Here is a 23712-nt window from a genome sequence, read left to right on the forward strand (position 1 = left end):
GCTTTCATGGAGCTTACAGTCTAACTGAGGAGACGGCTGATTAACAAATGCATGTATAATATGTAAGGTGCTTCAAAGAAAAATAAAGTAGGCTAGAGGATGAGAGGGGTGGGGTGGGTGTTATTTCATATAGGCCAGGGAAGGCTGCTTTAAAGAGGCAACATGGAGAAGACCTACTTAAGGAAGCTTAAGAGACGCTTAGGAAAGAATTACAGATCGCTGACTCCTTACCTGTATACTAATATTTGAGTACAGAGGTGGACTGTTTTTAAGAAGTTAAATTTCAAAAGTGGTTCATTTTTAATTTTCAAGAAGACCAACGAGTATGGATCCTAAATTTAAGTGACTAAAACTCTATTCTCAGAAAGCACTCAAACACCTTACCATTGTCACATGGTCCCTGGGAGGGTCCTCTGTAAAGGGTAACGGGATGGTGACAGACATAATAATTCTTTTTTTGTTTTTTTAACCACAAGACTGTGCTCAATGTTTCAAAAGCACTTGTAAACTGAAGTTGTACCAAATCACTGACGCTTAGAAGACAAACGAGAAAACGAAGGTCCAGTCGGCCTCATCTACGCTGATACTTGAAGCAATGTTAGACACCCAGAATGACCAGAGCTCACTAAACTCAACTTTCTCATGTTACTCAGGATAAAATGGGTCCCCAGGGCTTTAGGGGGCCCCAGGTTATACAGGCAACTGCAGCATCATGGGTAAAACCCAGGTCTCCCGACTCCTAGGTCAGTCTTCTTGCCACTCCTCTCTGCATAAGATATCGCACCTCACAGCCAATCTGAGACACTTTCAGGACCAAAGTCCATCTGCTAGAAAGATGGTGGCAGATTTGAAAGGTGGTTAATGGGGCAAACAGAGGAGAACTACACGGGTAGTGAGTCTAGGGCACAGTGTGCAAGGGCTGCTGAGGATGGACACCACTAATTCCAACGGCTGCCACGACTATTACTCAAATGTTCTTCTACCCACTATCATACCCCATCTACGTGTAAGCACACATCCTTTGAAAATCTCCTGCCTTCCGATTAAAATGGCACAGCTTTGGGGTACCCAGGACACCAAAGTAAGAGGAGACTGTGAATTCAGTGTTGTAAAAATGCACCAAGATTACAAAAGGTTACTAATTTCAAAAGTTACTGAGAAAACTGGAACCTCCCCCACCTCCCCAAGTGAATGCAATTTGGAAGAAAAAGTTTCTAGGAGTTCAAAAGAATCTAGCATTTTCTTCCTCTCTCTCAACCCACTCCATTTAAAGAAAGATTTTTAAATGACTCCAAGTTGGCCATGTGGCATCTTAAGGTTTACACCTTGGAACGTCTTTAAAACCTCACTTCATGTTTGAGATCTGACGGTTATCACATAAGCAGTTCAAAGCTATGGTTTAAAGAAAAAAAAAAAACACACCAAATTCGAAACAAAAGCTATCTTGATTATAGTAACTGCAGTGTTCTTTTAAATGTAACCTGAAACCTAAAGCACTTTTCCATAAGGCACTTGTTTCCTAGGATAAAAATGCTTTAAAAAACATTACCAGAAGTGCACTCCACCAGCTGCCTGACTGGGAAAATACTTTCAAGAAAAGCACACTGCTACTGTAGCACCCAGATCCAACAGGACCCACAAATTATTCCTCAAGAGTGGTAGCAACCTTTAGAATATGAGATGTTTTTTAGTAAGATTAAAGTGTGTTGCAAGAGGCTCTGCTCCTTCTGGGGAGCCCACACCAAGATGGCGACATCAGTAAACAAGCAGCATAGAGCAATATACAGACTCATAAACCAACACTTCATGGGGGTCAGTGACTTGCCCAAGGTTGCAGACTTACTTGACCATAGGACCAGGAATAGAATTTAGGTCAGTAATTCCAGGAGCTGTATACTTTCTACCAGAGCCAATGTGATCATATGTACAAAATGAAAGCACATGAAAAAACCAGCATCTTCCACATCCATTTACTCTGAGGCACTGGGAGATTCTGAGTTCAATAAGCTTATTTTAATATGACTACTTAACCCTCAGGAAGTATGGAGAAATATGCGTATTTAATACAAATTTTTAGAAAACCAAGAAATAAAAGCTCAGTGGAAATCTTTCTTTTCGATGCTTTTCCCCTGATATATGCCCTCATATTATTGCATTTTGCTCATTCAAAATAGCTCACATAACTGAAACATATGGTAGTATATGCCTGGAAAAGTTTCTTGACCAAATTATTAAGAAGCTGAAAACTTAATATAAAGTTATTTATATATATATACACACACATGTACATACATATATGTATATTATATGTAAACATATATTTGCATATATAATACATATACACACAATATATATTGTGTCTATATATATATTATATATTTAAAATATACATTTACACACACACACACAAAAAAACCAAGTCGAAGTTGGCTCTTCATTTTCTAAAATTTCAAGGTAATATGTTCATAGGCCAGCCTGGGTTTCCTGTAGTTTTACTCTTTCCTGGTCAAAACTCTTCTAAACTTTTTTTCTTTTATGACACAGTCTAACAATGAGGTAAAACCTCCAGAAAGCAGCAGAGCTGGGCAGACCCGTAAGTTTTGGGCTGGACGAGCTTCTCGAAGCCTATAGCGTGCCTTCCCTTCAATTACTGGATCCTAAACCTCCTCATGAAAGGTGACCAGCAGCTGACACACAAAAACTACTAATCTCAAAATCCCAACCCAGTAGCCTGATAAAAAGCAATAAATCAGCCAACTTTAAGCAAGAGAAGCACCGAACAGCTGACTGTACTCGCATACCTCAGATTTTTGAAAGCCAGAAAAACATTTCATTCCAATCAAAAACGTCACATAAATAAAATAATCGCAGGGTGCAAATCCTGGTTGGGAAACCTTAGCCTGGAAGAGTTTACCTCCTACCCACAACCTAAAAGAACTGCCAGAGCCCAGTTTAAAGAGGCTGCTCTGAACCTGATACTATTAACCGCACCAGGAGAAAGGGCGTGACCGCACCAGGAGAAAAGGGCGTTCCTACACTGAAAGAGTCACTGTCTCCACACTTGATCCATAAGAAGATAATGAGCAGTGCCCCACAGAAGCTGAGAGAAAGTCAAGTTCATGGTAAACAAAAACAGAACCTCTCCCCTTAAAAAAAAATGAAATTAACTGGAGGATCACCTAGAGCTAATGCTAATACCACTTCAGCACCCTGGCTCCTGCATCCCATGATTCACAAATCGTTACAAGGCAAGTCGCTGCAGAAGCGAATCTTGTTAACTTACAACATTCACTGTGCACGGTTCGCAGGTAGCCCCAACCTGTCCTTCACCATGGAGACTTCCCAGAAGAAGCTGGAGCGCTCCTGGGCCCAGGCGTGTTCTTTCTTCCTTTCACAGGGAAGGGAGAAGTACCTAGCATAGGAACAGAACAAAAGAAAAAGAGAAAGGTGAATACATCGTCAAATCCCCCGTTGTCTCAACAAACGAAGTTCACGATCAATTAGACTGATGGATAATTCACCAAAGACCATTCTCCAGTATGCTTTGCTTAAAAAGGAAATGCAGTATTTTTGCTCTTGTCCCAGGAGACAGCACAGTGCGGTCAAGCCTCTCCCCCACCCCCATCCCCACCCCAAGTTGAAGCCAATTCTGGGAGACTTCAGATGGCAACCCAGCTGAGATGCACACTTGCAACACAGCCTCAAAATAAGCTACTTGAGTTTGCTCTCTTGCAAGGAGGAGGGAGCTAGAGCGATCACCTTCTGCCATTTTCATACCTCACTGGGTGGCTGGGAAGACCAGTAAGCTCACTCTGGCGAAGCACTCACAGTTCCCGAGAAGAAAGGCGCCACGTAAACACAAAGGATTATTAGCAGTCAGAAGCCTGTTACTGAGCTTGGAGCCAGAATATAAAAGCCAGCTTTGGCAAGGCACCCATATCAACCATCCCCGGGGGACCCAAACGTCCAAATGTTTCTTCTTTCACCGGGGGGTCAAGGGAAGCAGAGGACTGGAAACAGAGGCATCTAGAATCTCAGGGAGAAGAAAAGTAAAGGCCTGGATCAGGAAGTGAACAGGAAAAGGAGATGAAAACTGGTGAGAGAGGCATGTGCAGGAACATGATGATTTGGTCCACACCCCTCCCTCGGACTGCTGTTCTGCAGTGTTGAGTGCACTGGACATTTGCAGGGCTGTGAAATTTTCCACTTGGCCATTTGCCATTTCCACCCACCGAAGTGGCACATTGAGGTCCTGTTGGAAAAGGACTGGGTGATTTTTGTGTGTGTGTTGCTTTTAAAGCAAAGACCTATTCACATCCTGATTAAGTTTACTCTCAATATCTCATTAATAATTTGCACACCTGGATTTCTTGATTTTTTTTTTCCCCCTCCTGTAAGACAGGGCCAGGAAAAACTTTTCCTGGGCCAATATTATCAAGGTGTTTGGACTTGTGTACTTTTGAGGAGCATGCCTGAGGTATGGAAGCTTACCGGAGTAGCTTTGGGGATGACAAGAAACAGAATTTAAATGCTACTCTGGAATCTTGTTTGCTTCCCAAATAAATCATCCACAAGTACCAGTCATGTTTTTCTTTCAAAGTCATAAGCGTACATTGAACAAAAATGGGAATCCCAGAATTAGCACTGTGGGTATAGGAATATTTTCGATGGAAAAATGTGATCTCTTATCTCAAAAACAGGCAAGAATGAATAATATCAAATCTTAGATTTGGAACTGGCAAAAAACTGACAAGTAGACCTCAAAATAAAGAATTTTTTAAAATGCAGAGAAAAAATTAGGACGAAAGGGAGAAAGGTGTCTGCTATTAATACAATTAACCATGACTTTTATACTGAATTCAGTTTATAAAGTGTTTTTTAATCGAGGTATAACTGACATAAAACATATTAGTTTCAAGTGTACAAACTGCTTTCTTATTCATTCATTCACTGGACACATTTTTACTTGGTGCTTACTATATCCACCAGGTTCTATGTTCATAATGGTGAACAAAACAGACAGAGGACTATGCCTTTAAGAAGCTCATTGCTGCAAGAGGAACAGATATTAAAGGATCAGAGTATACTATTTTTAATATTTGCATGAAATTCGAAAAGCAGATAGGCATTAAGAAGGACAAATAAACACTGTGATCTGCAATCACCCCATCATGGGGTAACGTCACTTAGAAGAAAGGTCTTTCTTACAAAAGTAACACTTCAACAGGGAAGTGAACGATGAACGAGAGTTAACCAGTCATCAAGTTTCCGGGCAGAGGAAACAGCCTCTGCATTATATAAGTGCGCTGACTAGACCTGTACAATTAATTTCTGTTATTTCATCTTTTTCCCCTGACTTTTTTTTTTCATTTGGGTCCTCTTGATCAAGAAATGAACGACAGAACTGTTCTCCATGCCTTGAAATAAGAAATGATTCTTCTTTCCAACTACTGGGCCATCAGAGCAACAAACTAGTAATTTCTGCTAGAGGAACATTATTCAGTGCAGGCATGACACTTGATGTGACAGAAAAGGAAGACTCTAGCTTCCTAATTCATCAAAAATAACCCCATCATCACAATGAAATAAAACGAAGCTTCCTCTTAAAACCCTCCCCTAAAAGGGCTAAAGACAGATCATATTACACGTAAACTTCTAAAAACAAAAAACAAACAAAAAACCACCTCTTAGTACCTTCTATTAGGTTCCAAATTCGCTGGCTTCCTCTTGACTATTAGGATGTTTTTATTATTTCTCTCCTGGACCGAAATGGTATTTTTCCTCACTTTCTAGAGTGTCCTGTGCACCTTCGCTTTTGTTTCTTGGTTTGGTATCTATTTACCCAGGTATGCAGCATGGTGCACAGAAATAAAAAGCGACGGAAATGTTGTGTTCATCTGAACTGTCTTCTTGTTCCCTACCATCCCAGAGCTGGTGCAACTTAATGTTTCCACTAAGGAAAACCAGGAATTTGCTTTCTTCATCCTACAAAACGAAGGCATCCTCAGACAGGCTCATTCATGTTCTCCTGTGAATGGAGTAAGTTTGAAAGTCTGTTTGCAATGAATATGCCAAACGTCTATTTGAGCCTGTTTACATTTAAGACACCGGATAAAATGCAGTATCTCCTACGTATCTGGTTCCTCATATAACTACCAAAATATTAATAATCCTCCAAGTTCAAAGTCGTGAAATCCAAACCCTCACTTTGACTTAGGAGTCCTGACAAGCTTTAGCAAACTCAGGAAGAAAGAGCAAGAAGAAAAACTTTCTGAAGCCGAGTGGTCCAAAACCCTGCCATGAGACCTGGGAAATTATGCCAGGCTGACAGCTGCATTCTCCGTCCAGAGATGAAAGCGACACAACGCCAATTTCTCCTTCCCCTGACGGCCCACAGCACTTACAGCCTTTAGCGAGCATTCTGACCCGAGGTTCTTTTCAATTCAGCACTGTTAAATAAATCCAGTGAAGTATAAAAAGACAATGTAGGCCTTGAAAGGCTCCAAAAGTTTACAAGCTCCTTGATGAAAGAAACCTTGCCATGCCCTTCTTTTGCAGCCTCCTGGTAGTGCTGAGTAGAAGAGCCTGCACTTAAATTAAATGATCCATATCGCAAACCAGTTCTACGACTTAACCTTTATGCCAAAGGAAGCACTACTCTACGGCTATAATTTAAGCCCTTCTCACTTTTCTGCCCTCCAGGGACTTGGAGGTCCTACATGCCTATCATCCGAGTGAAAGTCCTGCATGAACTCAAGAACAATTAAGTTATAACTTACCCTTCTCTCTCCTGTTCTTCCAATCCATTATATTTTTGGTCACTAATGGCTTTTGAGCAGTTGCCATCTCCTTTCAAGATTTACAACCCCTCCCCCCCCACCACCAGGAGACTTTATCCTCGATTCTCCTAGCTTTTCAAAAGCCACCATTAAGGAAACCCTCGTGGTCCATGGAGGAGAGATGCGGATGCTCTGAGGCAGTGGCTCTCACACCTGAACCGTCATCAAAAACACCTGGAGGTCTTGTGAAACCATGTTGCTGGCTCCCACCCGCAGAATTTCTGATCTAGGAGGTCTGAGGCAAGGCCAAAGAACTTGCACTTTTAACAGGTTCCCAGGTGATGCTGAGGCTTCTGGTCCAGGAACCACACTTTGGGAACCACTGCTCTAAGTGTAAAGTCTTTCTGTCAATTACATGGCCAGACAGAGTATATTTAATCACTTTAAGATGGGTACATTAGAATAAACAGGTATCATTCCTTCCAAAGAAGTGACAAATGACCAAACAACCCAAAAAGCCCACACCACTTTATAATCTGTGAAAACTCTTTGGGGCTCTTAGTCTGTCTCCTACTGGCTCCAAGTCCTGTTGGGGTCAATTCTGCCCTCTGTCTCTCCTACAATCTTTTCACCCCCTCTACCAGAAACTTCTTTGCAGCCTAAAACGTAATCATTGCTATCCCTGAAAGATCTTCCCCAGACCCTAATACATTCCCAAATGGCTGTCACCGCTCCCCTGTTCACCATAAAACATGTTAAAGTGTAGTATAAATTCAACACTGTATTTCATCAGGTACCTCTTAAAACCCTTAGAGTTCGATTTCAACACTTTTTTTTAAGTAAACTTCCTTCTCTTTTAAAGGCCAGGAATGGCTCCCTGTCTTCTAAATGTAGTGGCCTTTTCCTAACTGACTCTCCTAGAATACTTGATAAGGTAGTTCCTTAAATTTTCTTTTTATTTAGTGAACTAGCATTTTTGCCTGGACAGCATCTTTCTGGAATGACCTCTCCCCCCATTTTCTTTGTTATTTGGGCTGGGTTGACCTCATGCCTTGGGCCCAAAGACAGGCATATGCAAACTATTATATACAGGATGGATAAACAACAAGGTCCTACTGTACAGCACAGGGAACTATATTCAATATCGTGTGATAAACCGTAATGGAAAAGAATATAAAAAGAGCATGTATGTATAACTGAGTAACTTTGCCGTACAGCAGAAATCAACACAGCATAATGAATCAATTATACTTCAATAAAATTTTAAAAATAAATAAAGATGGGCATATGATCTAGGCTTGGAGAATCAGAATACATATCCCTCTTGCCATGATGACAGGATGTAGGGATGGGCATGTAACCAAAGCCACACCCATCAAAGGTCTCTCTCAGACTGGCTGGAACTAAGAGGAATGAGATGCCCTCTCCATGGAAACATGGTCTCCTCAGAGCTAATTTTACCACCTTGTGAGGAAAGCCCACATGAGGGTGAAGTTCTGCAGCAGGGGATGAGGCTGAAAGACAGAACGTCTGAGTCCTGATGACAGTGAGGTCCCTTGGATGCAGCCATGCCAAAAGTTACATTCATTCCTGTATCTTTTAGTTACATTGTGATAGACAAAATTCTAAAGTGGCTCCCAAGATTCCCTGTCCCCTGGTGCCCACACACCCTCTCCTAGTTATTCAATCAAACACAATCTGGGTGCTGCTGCTGCTGTGAAAGATTTTGCAGATAAAATTAACATCCCAAATCAATTGACCTTAAAACAGAAAGCCCAGCCTTGGTGGGCCTGACCTAATAAGGCGAGCCCTTCCAGGACAAGCTCTTCCAGGAATGAGATTCAAAACATGAAAGAACACATTTGGGGGTGGGAGGGGGGCATGGCTCTCACCAGGAGCTAAGAGTGGTGCCCATCCCATAGCCAGCAAAAGAATAAGGGCCTCAGTCCTACAACCACAAGGAAGTAAATTCTGCCAATAACCACAGGAGCTTGAAAAAGGACGGCAAGCCCCAGATGAGAATGCAGCCCAGCTAACACCTTGCTTTCAGCCTTAGGAAACCCTGAGTGGAGAATCCAGCTCAGCCACGGCTAGACTTCTGACCTACAGAAATGGTGGTTTTAAATCACTATGTTTATGATAATCTGTTCTGCAGCAATAGAAAACTAATACATAGGTGATACAATAAATTCTTTTTTTGTTTAAGTCACTCTGAGTTTTACTTGTCTCTTGCAACCAAAATGTCCCAGTACTACTCTTGATTTCTGAAACAGTACTATTCTGATGTTCCTAACATCACTGACTGCTGTTCCTCTTGCTTGGGTTTTGTCCCTTCCTGTTATTCCTTCTAACCCTAGGCTATGTACTCTCCAAGGTGACGTTCTCGACTCTCTTCTCCTTCTATAATAATTGCCTTGTACTGCATATGACTCTTAAATCTGTATCCTGGCTTCTCCCCCAGTAAGCTGCTGGATATATGCAGTATAAATAAATTATGTCTGTTTCAAAAGTTCTATTTTTTTCCGCCAAACCAGTCCTCCTTTTATTTCTGATTCATGCTAATGGCACAGTTGTCTTCTCCTCTTTTCTCCCAGAGTCTACCAGTTGTCAAGTCCCATTAAGCATGCACTCTACGCCCACGCTGCCATGCTGGCTCAGACTCTGTCCTCTCACGGCAGCCTGATAATGGTCTTCTTGCCTTCAATACTCTCCCTGCAAACCTCTGAGCCATCCCTGTCGGATCCTAAAGTAGATTATACAACTCCTCCATGCTGCACCTTCACGGGTTCCTCCAGCTTGCTGAAAGTCTCCTAAAATCTGATGTTTAAGACCTTTACCATCTACCCCCAACATGCTTTTCCAACTTCATTTCCCACTTCTCCCCTTATGCGTGTTGTACCAGCCAAACTGAGGTCATCTCTTCATCTCCAAGAGCTCACATTTCTACTCTCTATGTAAAATTCAAGCTGTGCCTACTAGGACCAGCTCAAGTCCTACCTTTTCCAATCACTCTTTCCTTCATCTTCCTGTGCTACAACTTTCTCAATCAGAAGTACTTTTTTTTTTTTCTTGGATGTGAACTCCTATGGTTTTTATTCCTTTTCCCAAGGATACTAATCATTTTATTCCTTATCCTCAAACAGGCACCATTTCTCCAGACTGTAGTGAACTCTGCAAAGGCAGGGTCTGTGTCTGTCTTCTCTTTGTAAGTGCCACAGTGCTTCTGCAAAGGGTAACCCTTTGACGAATACTTGTTGATTACCTGACCAAGAAGGTGGTATTTTCCTTTCTTCCCTCTGACGTGTCCTCAAGTCTCCTTACTCTGTGAGCTCCTTGCTGGTGGCTTGGAGAAAAATCATGACATGAGCCAATATGGAAACTGCTCAGTCAACTGACGAAATGCTCTATAAGGGCCTTTTTTTTTTTTTTTTTTTTTTTCCAACTCAGGCCCAAAGCTGACTCTTGGTATTTTCTTTCTGAGGGAGAAAAGAGCAGCTGAGGTTGCTGCCAACTGTAGAGTCCAGAAAAGCCTCCTGTGGATCAGCTCAGCCCAGCAGGTCCAGAGCCTCTGTCTCCACCCTGCTCACAAGGGAGTATCCATGGCAATGGGGGGGGGGGGCGCCAAAACTCCCCTTTCCCAGGAACGGCAACACAGTAAGACTTCAAGAGGAGCTAGAGGGAGCTGACCAGTGGGAGGAAGCCCAAACCTAGGGTATTCTGAAGAATATGACTTGTTCATCACATCACGCCATCCCTCTTCAATCAACAAATCAGTAAGCTGTGCGATGTATCCATTGTAAAATCTTATTCCGAACTGGCAGTCCCTGAACGTCTAGCACGCACTTGGGACATTTCCTATTGATGTTCACTGGTTTGTGCTTAGGTGATGAAAATTAAAAGGAGCATCTGCCGAAAGAACATATCATCAGAGATAAACATGCTAGAAAAAAATCCTATGATGAGACGTTAAAATAAAAATTAATTCATGTTGATCCATGCCACTGTTTCCTAGGATCAGCGCAGCTTATCACAAAAGGTAAGGCTTTATCCACACACATATAGACGCGGCAGGTGTCTGTATGCGTATGCTGGTTATATCTCCTTACTGCTATAAAGCAAAGTTTGCTAAGAAACACAATTATGCACCCAGAGAAAAGTATGTCTGCATATCGAGAAGAAAAGGGAAAAAATAAACAAGATCTACCTAATCTGCACTGAACAGCCATAGAATGACGTCTCCAGGAAATTAGGATTTTAAAGACCAAGATGGCTTGTGCTCCTAATTGACAATTTCTCCCTGGCCCTGTTTAATATTCTGCTCCCAAAGGGGGTTGCTAAAGCCCAAGAGAAGGCACTGTGGCTCAGGAGACAGAACCATCTGGATCAAGAAGCTTAGAGACCACACTGCGGCTCTCCATCCCCTGGGTTACAAGTCCCTTTCAGGCTGCCAGGAGCCATCACACACCTTCTCCTGGGAGGAGAGTTTTATTCATGCCTGCTGGAGAACGTCAGTGATTAGTCCGGGTGTTGCAGAAGTGCCTGGTAAAAATGGGGACGGTGGGGACTGAGCCTGTGCTCCATGCCTTGATCGCTTATAAAGCGTTTATAAATCATGAGCTGTTATGGTTCCTGAGTAGCCTCTGCGAGGAATCCCCTGGCTTTACATTTCATTCTGTGTCTACTCTACTTTTCTCTCCTTTTTATAACAAAATTAGTAAAAATCCTCAGAAAAAAATTTGAATATGTGCCTCTCATTCTCTTCTTGCCATAATATTAGGAGTTGTATGGCAGTATCCTCAAGTATTCTTTTGGGCCTGACTTAACAAAATACCAAATGGTAAGTCAAAGTATTATAAAATGACAAGACAGAATCCCCATATACTCTCCAGCCCAATGCTTTTGGACAGATACAGAATTCACCAAAGGTATTAAAAGCAGAACTTTGGAAGCATCCTATCAAAGCCATGACTTCCTTTTTACTTAATGAAACGTTTCTACGTAAAAGCATGGCTTCAACCAGGACCTTCAGCCATGCCTTAAAAGTTATAGTATTGGGCTTCTCTGGTGGTGCAGTGGTTGAGAGTCCGCCTGCCGATGCAGGGGACATGGGTTCGTTCCCTGGTCCGGGAAGATCCCACATGCCACGGCGGCTGAGCCTGCGCGTCCGCAACGGGAGAGGCCACAACAGTGAGAGAGGCCCGCGTACCACCAAAAAAAAAAAAAAAGTTATAGTATCGTTACGTGATTAAAGGCTATTCAAAGATCTTTTGAAAAACAGAATTATTTCCCCAAATTCAAAATCAGCAACAGTTTAACTATCCAACGTTGCATAATGTTTGGATCAACAGGATTGCCATAATTACATTAAGTCAACCTCATTTGTCTTCTTTCTGTACGTTTTATTAAATTGAAAGCCAAAAATATAATGACTCTGTATTTTATCCTTTTTTTCATACTATTCCAGGTCGCTGCCTCCTTGTTTAAATATCACAACTTTCTGATGCAATCAGAACAAAAGCATTAGAAGACAAAGGCACTATTTAAAACTTCTCTTTTGGAGGAGGCTTAACAAAACTATTCTAGCTTAAAACTGAGATTTCAATGGTCTCAGCTGCGAAGACCAAGGAACAGAAATGCCACTTGGCATTAAATCTAGGGATTACCTGTTGAAACACCAAAGGCAGGTAGACTTTGATGTGGGTTACTTGGTGCCAGGAAAGTACCGAGAAATACAATTATTCTTCTTTTATGAACACGGAGTTGAAGATTTGATACTGTATTTGGAGCAAAGATTTGTTGCGTGGAGGGTGTGGGTAGCACCAGGGAGGGAGGCTGGGAGCAGGCACACGCACACATACCTACTTGAACCACATACAAGTAATGCTGTATAACAAAGTACCTCCTATTCCGTAACAGGGAAGAAACTCTGTATATTCTATTACAAGTTAATCGCCACCAAAGGAATGTTGCCTATAAGCTTCAGTTACACATAATGGCCCATTCCTGGGAACCCTGCCTCCCAGGTAATGAGCATTAAGCTAAAGTACCTTTGTTTAGCTACGGGAAACATCGTCACCACACCCGCCTGTGAAAGACTGCAGGAAGGGGGCTTCCCTGGTGGCGCAGTGGTTGAGAGTCCGCCTGCCGATGCAGGGGACATGGGTTCGAGCCCCGGTCCGGGAAGATCCCACATGCCGCGGAGCAGCTAGGCCCGTGAGCCACAACTACTGAGCCTGCGCGTCCGGAGCCTGTGCTCCGCAACAAGAGAGGCCGGGATAGTGAGAGGCCCGCGCACCGTGATAAAGAGTGGCGCCTGCTTGCCACAGCTGGAGAAAGCCCTCGCACAGAAACGAAGACCCAACACAGCAAAAATAAATAAATTAAACCACATTAGAGAATGACTGAAAACACTTTTAAAAAAAAAAGAGGAAAGACTGCAGGAAGGAAGAAATTAACACATCGGGAGACTGACCCGAACCAGGAAATGTTTGGCTTCACTCCCTCCCCTTTTAGTAGAAAAGAAGCCTGCATTGTAACTCAGGCAAGATGGTTCTTTGGGACACCATCCACCATCTTCCTGGTCTGCAGGCTCTCTGAATAAGGTTGCTATTCCTGGCCTCAACAACTTGTCTCTCAATTTATTGGCCTGTCCTGCAGCAAGCGAAGGAGCTTGGACTCAGTAACAATGCCACTTGCGACAATGTTTTAAGGTCAAATAAAGGGCAATATCAACTAGCACAGGACCCCAGCAAGATACATCCAGAGTTGGCCTGCAGAGTCCTGAAACTGAATTAAAATACCTGATCACCTTTCATTAAAAATCACACGAAAATTCCTTACATAATGAGGATCTTAAAAGTTTCCTACATCACTTTAAAAATAAACTTAAAACTCTTCAGAATTAGCAACACCTGTTTGTCACATGCCTCTGGAACCCACATGGTAGGGAATGGCGCACCCCCATTCCTACTTGAAGGAGTAACAGACTTTCTCCCCACCATCTTCGTCTTCCAGGTTTAGGGGGTTTATCCTAATATCATGGCTCAGGGGATTCTCACACTTAGAACTCCTCCCATATCAAAGGAGGAGAAAAATCTCACTCCTTAATTGTTTTGTCGAATAAGCTCTCCAAAGTTCATTTTTGTTACCTTTTTCAGGCAAAATAAGAGGCCTTTTACAAAAATTCTATTGCTAAAACAATGGAATTCTCCTGGGAATGACTTCGTTATGGAAATGAAGTGACAGCTTCTTTTATCTAGCCAGGCAGAAAGTCTGCATTTATAAAAGGCATTCAGAGCACTCAAGTGCTGTGTGTGGGAGGACAGAAAACGCTATTTTTAATTCAGATCTCAGCATTCCTCCCATACAGGTCTTTCAGTATAATCATACTAATACTGATCTAAAAGGAAAAAAAGATTCCCAATTTCTGCTGACCCCAGCAGAAAAAGAGGGGGTGGGAAGAAAGAAATTAAGAGAATGTTGAATACAGCTTCCTTCCACTTTAAGACCACTGCCGGCTCAGAGATCAACCTCCAAGGCTATCAGAGCTGACTATTATCCAGAATGAAAGGGACTTAAGCTCTGTAACAGCCTTACATCTTTCTCATACAAATTTACATTTTCCTACCTGTGACTTTCACTGTACTGAGCTTGCAGGAGCCACCTGGGCCTGCTAGGAGAGGCTATGCGGCTTCTCTCATCTGTCCCCAAGAGTTTACATTCTGTGGTGATGCTATGACGGATGAGTCCATTGAAACCCAATTTCAAATTTTAGCAACTGGAAGCCCTCTTGGGTAAAGCGGGAGGCACCTGAGCTGCTGCGTGGGCAGATGCAGAACTTTCCAGCTCAGGTGTGGAATCTGCAGAGGGACCTTTTACATGGCTGCCATGTTCCCCTGGCTCTGCTGGGGAACCAAAGCCTGAGGAGGAGTGATGAATGCGGTGCTGGTAAGAAGTGAAGACCAGTGTAGATGACTCTCTGCAGAAGCTGACATTGGAGGAGAAAAAGTAGAGGGTGAGAGTGGAATCACAAAGGCTAAATGATAGAACAAGATCCTTTAGTAATGTCTAAGGGGTTGGTTTAAGACCAAAAGTGAAGAACAGATGGGGACAGAGAGTTTCTAATCGAGGTAAAATTCACATAACATAAAATTCACCATTTAAATCATTTTTAAAGTGTACAATTCAGTGGTTTTGATTACATGCACAATGTTGTACAACCGTCACCATTACCTAATTCCAGAAGATTTTCATCATCCCCCAAAGAAACCCCATACACATCAGTCACTCCCCATTCCCTCCTCCTTCCAGCCCCTGGCAACCACTGGTCTGCTTTCTGTGTCTATAGATTTGCCTATTCTAGATGTTGCATCTAAACGGAATCATACAATACACGGCCTTTTGTGTCTGGCTCCTTTCACTGAGCATAGCATTTTCAGGATCAGTACTTCATTCTTTTGTCTGAACACTGGCTGCATTGCACGTATATACCATAGTTTGTTTATCCGTTCATCAGTTGATGGACATTTGGTTTGTTTCCACTTTCTAGCCATCATGAAGAATGCTGCTATGAACATTCTTGTAGATGTTTTTGTTTGAATGACTGTTTTCAGTTCTCTTGGGTATATACCTAGGAGTGGAATTGCTGGGTCATGGTAATTCTGTGTTTAACCTTTTGAGGAAATGCCAAACTCTTTTCCACAGTGGCTACACAATTTTAAAGCAATTTATGAGGGTTCCAATTTCTCCATATCCTTGCCAATATGTTATCTTCCTAACTTTTTATTATGGCCACCCTGATGGACATAATGTGGTATCTCACTGTGGTTTTGATTTGCATTTCCTTAACCACTAAAGACGCTGAGCATTTTTTCAACGTGCTTATTGATCATTGGTACATCTTTTTTGGAGAAGTGTCTATTCAAGTCCTTTGTCCATTTAAAAATTGAGTTGTCTTTTGGCTGTGCAGTTCTACGAGGTCTACGTATTCCAGAAACTAGACTCTTTATCAGATACATGATTTGCAAATATTTTCTCCCATTTGTGGGTGGTCTTTTGACTTTCTTGACAGTGCCCTTTGATTCACAAGTTTTTTTTTTTAATTTTGATGAAGTCCAATTTACTTTCTTATGTTACTTGTGCTTTTAGCATCATATCTAAGAATCCATTGTCAAATCCAATGTCATGAAGATCTATTCCTATGTTTTATTCTAACAGTTATATAGTTTAAATGGATTAACAACCTAAATGTTAGAGCTAATTTTTTGCATATGGTGTGAAGGGTCTAACTTCATTCTTTTGTATGTGTCCCATGTGTCTTTTCCAGCTGTCCCAGCACCACTTGTTGAATAGAGGTCACAGAGATTTGAATATGGAGTGATTTTAGTTCATTCTTTTTTAAAAAGTTTTTTTTTCTTCCAAAAATATATATCATTTTGCAAATTTACTTAACTGACTTTTGGTTACAGTGAACACAAGTGAATAAACTTGTTTTCCTCATCCCACATTTTGAGAATGTAGCAAGTCTTCAAGAACCTTGACTCACCAGGGCCATAATCCTGAGCTTTAGGGGTAGTCAACAAGCTCTTGGTGGTGCTTTTGCAAGGACTAATTTCCAAAAGCAACAAGTAGCTTGAAATTGCTGGGATTTCCATTATTTTCATTCCATTTGTTGCCATGTTTCTTCTGCTCTAGTGAGCTGCTGCTGTCCTCAGCTTTCTAGAGACCTCTGTTCTTGTTCCCACCCCAATACCTGCTTATTAATATTGGCTCTTTGCAGAGAATTTAGTAATCTAACTCACAGTAAGTCAGGTATAATATTCTTCTAGCATGATGTTTAAGTCCTTGTTTTAAGCAAAAAGAAAGAATAAAGTACAGGTTGTAGAATTCTAGGTATCATCCAGTCAGCCAGCAGAAGAACTGGAGACTTTCAAATCCCTCTAAATCATCATTTCTCAAACTTGGCTGCACATTGCGATCACCTGGGAAGCTCTAAAAATACTGCTGCCTGGGATCCACCAGCAGAGCTCCTCACTTCATTGGTCTGGGGTGCAGCCCAGGCAACAGGATTCTGATATGCAGGCGAGGCGGGGAGCCAGCGCCCTGCAGTCAGGCATCTGAGGTCGCTACTTACTCCTCCAGGTCTCAAAAGTCAGCTCCTTCCTGCCACTGCTCGCAGGCAGTTAGGAATGTACACTCATCCATTTTTTTTTTTTTTAAGTTTTACAATTTCAGATTAAAACTAACAAAAACAGTTCTCTATAGTCATTCTCATTTAATCTTCCCCAAAACCGTGGGAAAGGAGTTTTTTGTTTGTTTTTTTTTTTTTGCAGTACGCAGGCCTCTCACTATTGTGGCCTCTCCCGTTGCGGAGCACAGGCTCCGGACGTGCAGGCTCAGCAGCCATGGCTCACGGGCCCAGCCGCTCTGCGGCATGTGGGATCTTCCCGGACCGGGGCACGAACCCGTGTCCCCTGCATCGGCAGGCGGATCCTCAACCACTGCGCCACCAGGGACGTCCAGGTGATTTTTATTATTATTATTATTATTATTATCAATGACTGCTGAGGAATCACACTCTGACAGATTAAGCAGCAGCCCCAGATCACAGCATTTGAAGCGGCAGGGAAGGGATTTTCAGCGCAATTCTTCCAACCCCAAAGTCTATCATTTATGCTGTCTCTCTCAGTAATTTTAAAGGGGCCAAAAGTTATGAATGTGGTCATATAATTTGGTACTGGGGCCCATGGGGGAAACAGCAACTGTACATCTTCCGTCCAGCACCCATTTTGCAAGATGGGGCTCAGGAATACATACAGAAAAGAACGGTGGGCACTGTCCCTGCTATTCACTGTTCTTTCTCTCTGTTGCATGTACGTGGGTGTGTGAATGAGTGTGAGCGTCTCCATACAAGGGAAGTGGGCCTCGGGGTACACCCAAATTCAGGAAGGTATGACATGACTCCAAAACTGTAGCTGGGTAGGGTTTTCAGAGATGGTGGGACAACAGTAATTCTCTCCAGTATGGGATAAGACTGGTAACAGGCCATGAAACACCTTTATTGTGGTACAAAAGCAACGAACACAGAGGAAACTAACACTTCGTTCACTTGTGAATTTAGTCTCATGCCTAAATCTGATTACCAAGCTCAATCAGTGGGAAACAGAAAGACCCAAGGATATCAGGCAAAAATGCCCATACTTAAATATTCCTATTCTTAGAGTAGAGAAGACACAACCTCCACATGATATCATCCTGCCTGTCAAAGCATGGGACACGTTCACAAGCCTTTCCACCATAGTAGAAAGTAGAAAAAAGAATTGATATAACATATTGGTTATGGTAGGAGAAGCTGGGAAGTGAATTTCAAGTCACTTTTCCCTCTTCTTTCTAATTGTTGCACTCAAACAAATGTGTGGGTCCATACATGTGCAACTACACACACACACACACATACCAGGCCTGTAGGAAAACAGATTTCAGTCTGGTCATTTTGCATAGATCTGAAAGACTAGGGGCAGTGGGCTGCCATGCTTTAATTCTGTATCTGTGTATTACTATGTAAGGAAACTGGGAGAATGTCTATACAACAGATTGGGAGCTGGAAAGGAGTAAGAATTTGCTGGAGGTTTTCTTAGGCCAGTGTCAGAAGTTGGTTTGATGAGAAAAGTTTTCACAAGTGGGAGTTGTAGCTGCTTGTCTCTTAATTGTAGTGAATCTGTCAACTTTCTTTCCAGTGTATCAAGACTTTACTCTTCAAAATCATTCTCTGTGTGCCCTGAATTGCTATACTTTTAAGCTAACTACTTCTCAAAGTGCTGTTTAAAAACTGACATCTTCAACCATATCCCAGGCTTAGAATATGTCTAAATTTGCACAGTCTCATTGGCTCTTACGAGAGTGCTACTTCAAAAAAATACACTTGACAGCCAATCTCCTGAAAATGACTTGTGCAGAAATTGTGTTCAAATTACTTTTTATCAAGAGATTTAAGAGTAAAATGTGGTTTTCTTTGTAATAGGCTAAAAATAATGATACCCTTTATCTTCCACTGAACACGTACATATGTTGTATAAGCTGCTGCATTTAAACAAATTGAAAAACAGTAGGATTCTGGCTTCCGTCCAGAAAGAAACAGAACTTGCCCAGAATATCACTGTAAGCATTAAAAAATACAATTAACTATTATTTTCCACCAAGTTCAATCCCACATACAGAATCAGATTGTCAACCAGGTCCAAGGTATCAAACTATAAAAGCTAATGTCTCAACAACAGACAGGAAACTCAAAAAAAAAAAAAATGACTGCAGTACAATTTTACATGAGGAAAAGAGAATGAGAGGAAAGTGAGTTTATATTTCTACAAATTCCTTTTGAGTTACTGGGCAATATGTTATTTAAATTCACCCTTATGGCAACAGTACACAAGTCATATCCCTAAAATATTCCCACTGAACATTTTATTGAATATTTATGATGTGCAAAGTGCTGCTAGGTGAGGTTCAGAAATGGAGAAAACATGTTCATCTCTCTGAATACTGCTTTGTAAAACATAAAATAATTGTTACCAACTCTAATAATTTTTGGTGATCCTTCATCACCAGTGATTTTCAAATGTGTTTTTTTAAGTCAGAACAGTGCCTTCAAATGAAATCTTATATATCAATGGAAACTTAATACATAAACTAAATAAAACAGACTATTCACATTGACCTATTGTTTCTCCACCTGCTACCTGCCCTGCATCACCACCAAAGACTTCTGGAGGCGTCTGGGAAGCTTTGAGAAATCCTTAGGCCACTGGTCTGGGGAGTCTGAAGTCCTTAACATGGCATACGGTACCCTCTGCACCTTCACTCCTTTATTTCACAGCGTTATGAGCTCACCACGTCACCAGCCACATGACACATCGTTAAGTCATCAATAATGGAGTGCCAACTGTTCACTGCATGCATTATGCACCACCTGTTTGTTCCCCATGCTTTATCCAAGCTGTCCCTCAGCACGTGAGCCCTTCATGTCCTTCACCTACATGACAAGTGCCAAGACACCACAACGCTGCATAGCTGGGTACTGTCTTAAGTCCGTATATGCATTCATTTTTGCCTCACCATGATGGGTGGTAGTTATTGTTCATGTGGCATTCATGTACACTAACTTGTAAATAAGTCAAGGACAGAGAGTATATTGTATTTTCAATGGTACAATACAATTTAGCACAGGTATTAGCACATAGTAGGGGCTTAATAAATGTTTGTTGAGTGAATGAATGAAGACGGATGGATGGATGGATGAGTGACATGGGTTGAACCATTTTCATTCAACCCGTGGAAAACATTTATATAAGTATACATAGACATATATAGGTACATACTTCACAAATTATGGCAAAATACACAGAGCATAAATTGTACCATCTCAACCTTTTTTAAGTTCTTCACTTCCCCTTTGCCCCACCTGCTGTATATCATCTCACGCCTTTTCATCCACACTTGGGACCTCCCTTAGTGCGAAATGTGGTCAAGACATATGGTCAGTGAAACTTCCTAGCTACTAGCTAGCAGTTTAGGTTGCTAGAAATGAGTTTTCTGGATTTTTCTCTTAAGCCCTCGCTGATCCCTATTAACAGGAACTGTTAGGAGTCAGCTTTCACCCCAGGACTCTTTGGGGCTCCACGGAATGCATGCCTTTAAGAAACAGATGCATGTGTGTCAAAGAGCCTATACCTAATACACATAGCTTATATGTGATATCCGGACGATTTTATGTTCCATATTTTAACATTTCTGAACTTAGGACTGGTTTTATATATCATGAGCACATAAAAAAAAGTGAGAGCATGTCTTTCATTCCCCCAGGAAACTAATCATTAAATCTATGGAGCACCTTATCATCAGTGGATAAGAAATCAGAGAAAGCCGGTATATATTTTGTATTTGTACAGTTAGATTTCTAGTTTAAAGTGTTTGCGTCTCATGATCACATTTTTGATCTTACACTTAGAGGACTCTGAAGCAAAGTAGAGTAGAAGGACTTAAAAAGGGTGACAAGTCATTCTGGTGGCTGGTAGAGGCCAGCAGGTGACCCGAACGCCAGGCTGGGATCCCATGCTAACTGCTATGTCCTAAAAGTCTCCACTGCTCTGGCCTCAGGTTCACCGTGTATAAATTACACAGGGCAAATTAACATTCAAACAGGGTTAAGATATTCCTGACCTCCTTCCTGCACCAACATTCAGTACCTCTCTGGCTTCGCCAAGAGTCCTCAAGGGGAAGAGCTGAGATACCCCCCACTCTGCACGGCTGGCTGGGGCCAGTTGAAGGGAAGAGCCCACCTCTTCCTGTGTTCAGCTCCCCTGCTTCCACTTTTGTAGCTCTCGTTCTATTTTCCGACTTGGATCACAGATACTACCTTCCACTTCATATCAGCTAACTACATACACCCTCTGGGGAGCCTAGATCACTGAGCAAGGGGCCAAAACTCAGCCAGACACAATCTAAAGCTCTCCCTCTCGGCTGCGATCAGCTTGGATATCTAGATACACATGAGGTGGGCAACCGGCCCTGACTGAAAGAAGGCAACAAGCACATCGCAACCCACATGTCAACCTTGACTCATCAGTATGCCTACCAAGTTTAACCAGCCAGCACCAATACCACCAGATTTTGTTTTTTTACCAAGAAATAAGTAAACAGCATGGAAAAGGTCCCTATCAGGTGTGCCTAGGATGCTGGTATCAGTCCTATTTTTGAGTTTCTATCATTAGGGTGGGCTGGACATCCCAAATCTTAAAGTTAATAAGGTAAAGAACACCTGTGGGCTTCACAGGAAGGAACAAGGGCACCAGCAGCCTACTAGGAAGTTAGCCACAGCAATGAGATCTGGAGATTTCCCCTTGCATAAAAAGGGGGGAGGGTGGCATTTAATATGAACACAAGACAGATGTGCTGAAAAAGTAGGCTTTGTTCCTTAACTAAACTGCAGCTGACTGTCTACAGCGTATTTAAATTTCCTGAAATTTTGTACTATAACCAACCCGTGTGCATTGTCACGAGGCCCTCATTCCAAAAGCACGGTCAGGGAGAAGGCAAATGAGGGTCTCGGTGATAACTTCAGATGAGTGAGAACAAACTGCTGTGCTTCTATCTTCTAGACATTTAAGGAATTTTATTGTTACTTCACTTGCCAGACTAAGTGAATTATAAAAATCTCTGCTTTCTCATAAAAGCCTCCACAGACCCAGGCACTGTGAACGATGTCACAATGAGCAGTACACTATCCCTTTTCCTCCCAGAAGAAATAATCCTCTTTTTGTGATTCTCCTTTTCACTTCATCTGCGGGACAGTGCCTACTCCCAGGCTGAGAGGATCGTGGTTTGGGCAGGGAACTGACCGAAAAATCTTGGCATCAGGGTTTATTATAAACTGAGTTACACAGGAATGGAAGACCATTGGAAGCCCTGGAAAAAGGAGAACTATTACCAGGGTGACAGAGAGGCTGGACCTTTTAGCTGGTGATTCGTTTTCCTTTGTTCACATGCTGTGATTCATCCTTTGGGCGACAGCAAGCAGGCTGTATCATTTTCAAGTTCATCATTTTATTAAGAACCGAATCCAATGAAGAAAGTGTTTTAAGGAAAATGGTCATTTGGAGGTTCTAATGATTTTTCTCTAGTATGGTCTTATTTAATACTTTTACATGAGCAAAGCTGATGCTTGCCCACCCCCTCCCCCTTTTTTAATTTCCAGAAAATAAGACATTTTCTGTAGGTCAGGTCACCAAGCAGTAGTTTAGAAAAGGACAATTTTAGCTTTAATTCTTCTCCTCACTTCTTATTTAATGGTAGCAAACCATTTAGATTCTCTGGAAAACAACCTATTTTTATGCTGAGTTCAAGAATTCTGATGTCTTGTTCAGAAGTGTTAGGAGGATGGATGAGTTAAGGTTGGTAAATCACTTTGCAATTCCCAGGTCAAAGACGTGAAATGAACAGTATTAGTATTTGTTTTAGGGAAGTCAAAGTGATGAACTCTGCCCAGTGGGCCTAATTAGGATGCAAAGCTTGTAACTTAAAGGTAAGAGGAAAAATATTTTTGCAGTACTTATTTTTACCTAATTCTCTTCTATGCTAAGAGAGTAAAGGGCATGCTTGTGATTACTGATGACACTGTATTAAGTTGATAATGGTAAAAATAAATTAAGATGGATGGATGGGTAGACAAATGACCAGCTGGCGACCAAATACATATATTCCTCCCATATTATATATTAAGGCTGCTTCTTCAGAACCCTCTCTTCCTTACCCAAATTATCACTGCAGAAACAGATCATCATGCTTCGAGTCTTAAAATATAATGGAATTCCTAAATCAAATCTATGAGATTTGGTTAAGAACTTTCAATACGGATTTGTCCAGTTTTTGAGGTAACAGCGATACAAATCTTTTTGGTTTAAATATTTGTTGCTATTCCTCCCTTTCTTGCCCAAACTGATAAAAATAAAGCTTTTCTATTACATTATGCTTAGAAATTCTCTAAACTGTAGAAGGTGCCTGAAATTCATGAAGAAATAAATGGATGGACAGATGGGTCTGCTTTGCGAAGTCAGAATGAACCCTGAATGGTTTCTTATGCCTCTAGGAAAGACTGAACTTCAAACAGGCAGGACAAGTATTTTTCTTAGCAAACCTTTATGGGAAATGGGCTCAATCACTACTTAGTGTTTAAGGACTTTCACTGTATGGAAACTTCCTTACACTGAAGTCTCCAAAGCCAAGTTTATAATTGACAATGTATGCCTGAGTATAAGGCGAAGGGAAGGTTCTTCACAAATGTATCCCTCAGAAAAGATTGAGTTCTAGTTTTGCATGCTTACAGAGTCACCTAGCAGCATTGCTGTTTTTTTCTTTTCAAGGAAGAAAAGAGATTTAGCTA

General features: G+C 41.7%; 1 protein-coding gene across 5 annotated transcripts in view; it reads right to left on the reverse strand.

Moving 5' to 3' along the window:
* The window catches only part of ATXN1 (ataxin 1), a 245872-nt gene that overhangs the window by 148477 nt on the left and 73683 nt on the right, over positions 1 to 23712 (reverse strand). For all 5 annotated transcript variants that reach the window (XR_011246631.1, XR_011246632.1, XM_060023597.2 and 2 more), the window contains one exon: positions 3284 to 3412. The gene's annotated coding sequence lies outside the window, so the exon portion shown is untranslated. The remainder of the gene's footprint in view (positions 1 to 3283; positions 3413 to 23712) is intronic.

This window comes from Delphinus delphis, chromosome 10 (assembly GCF_949987515.2).
Source record: "Delphinus delphis chromosome 10, mDelDel1.2, whole genome shotgun sequence".
NCBI classification, from domain to species: Eukaryota; Metazoa; Chordata; class Mammalia; order Artiodactyla; family Delphinidae; genus Delphinus; species Delphinus delphis.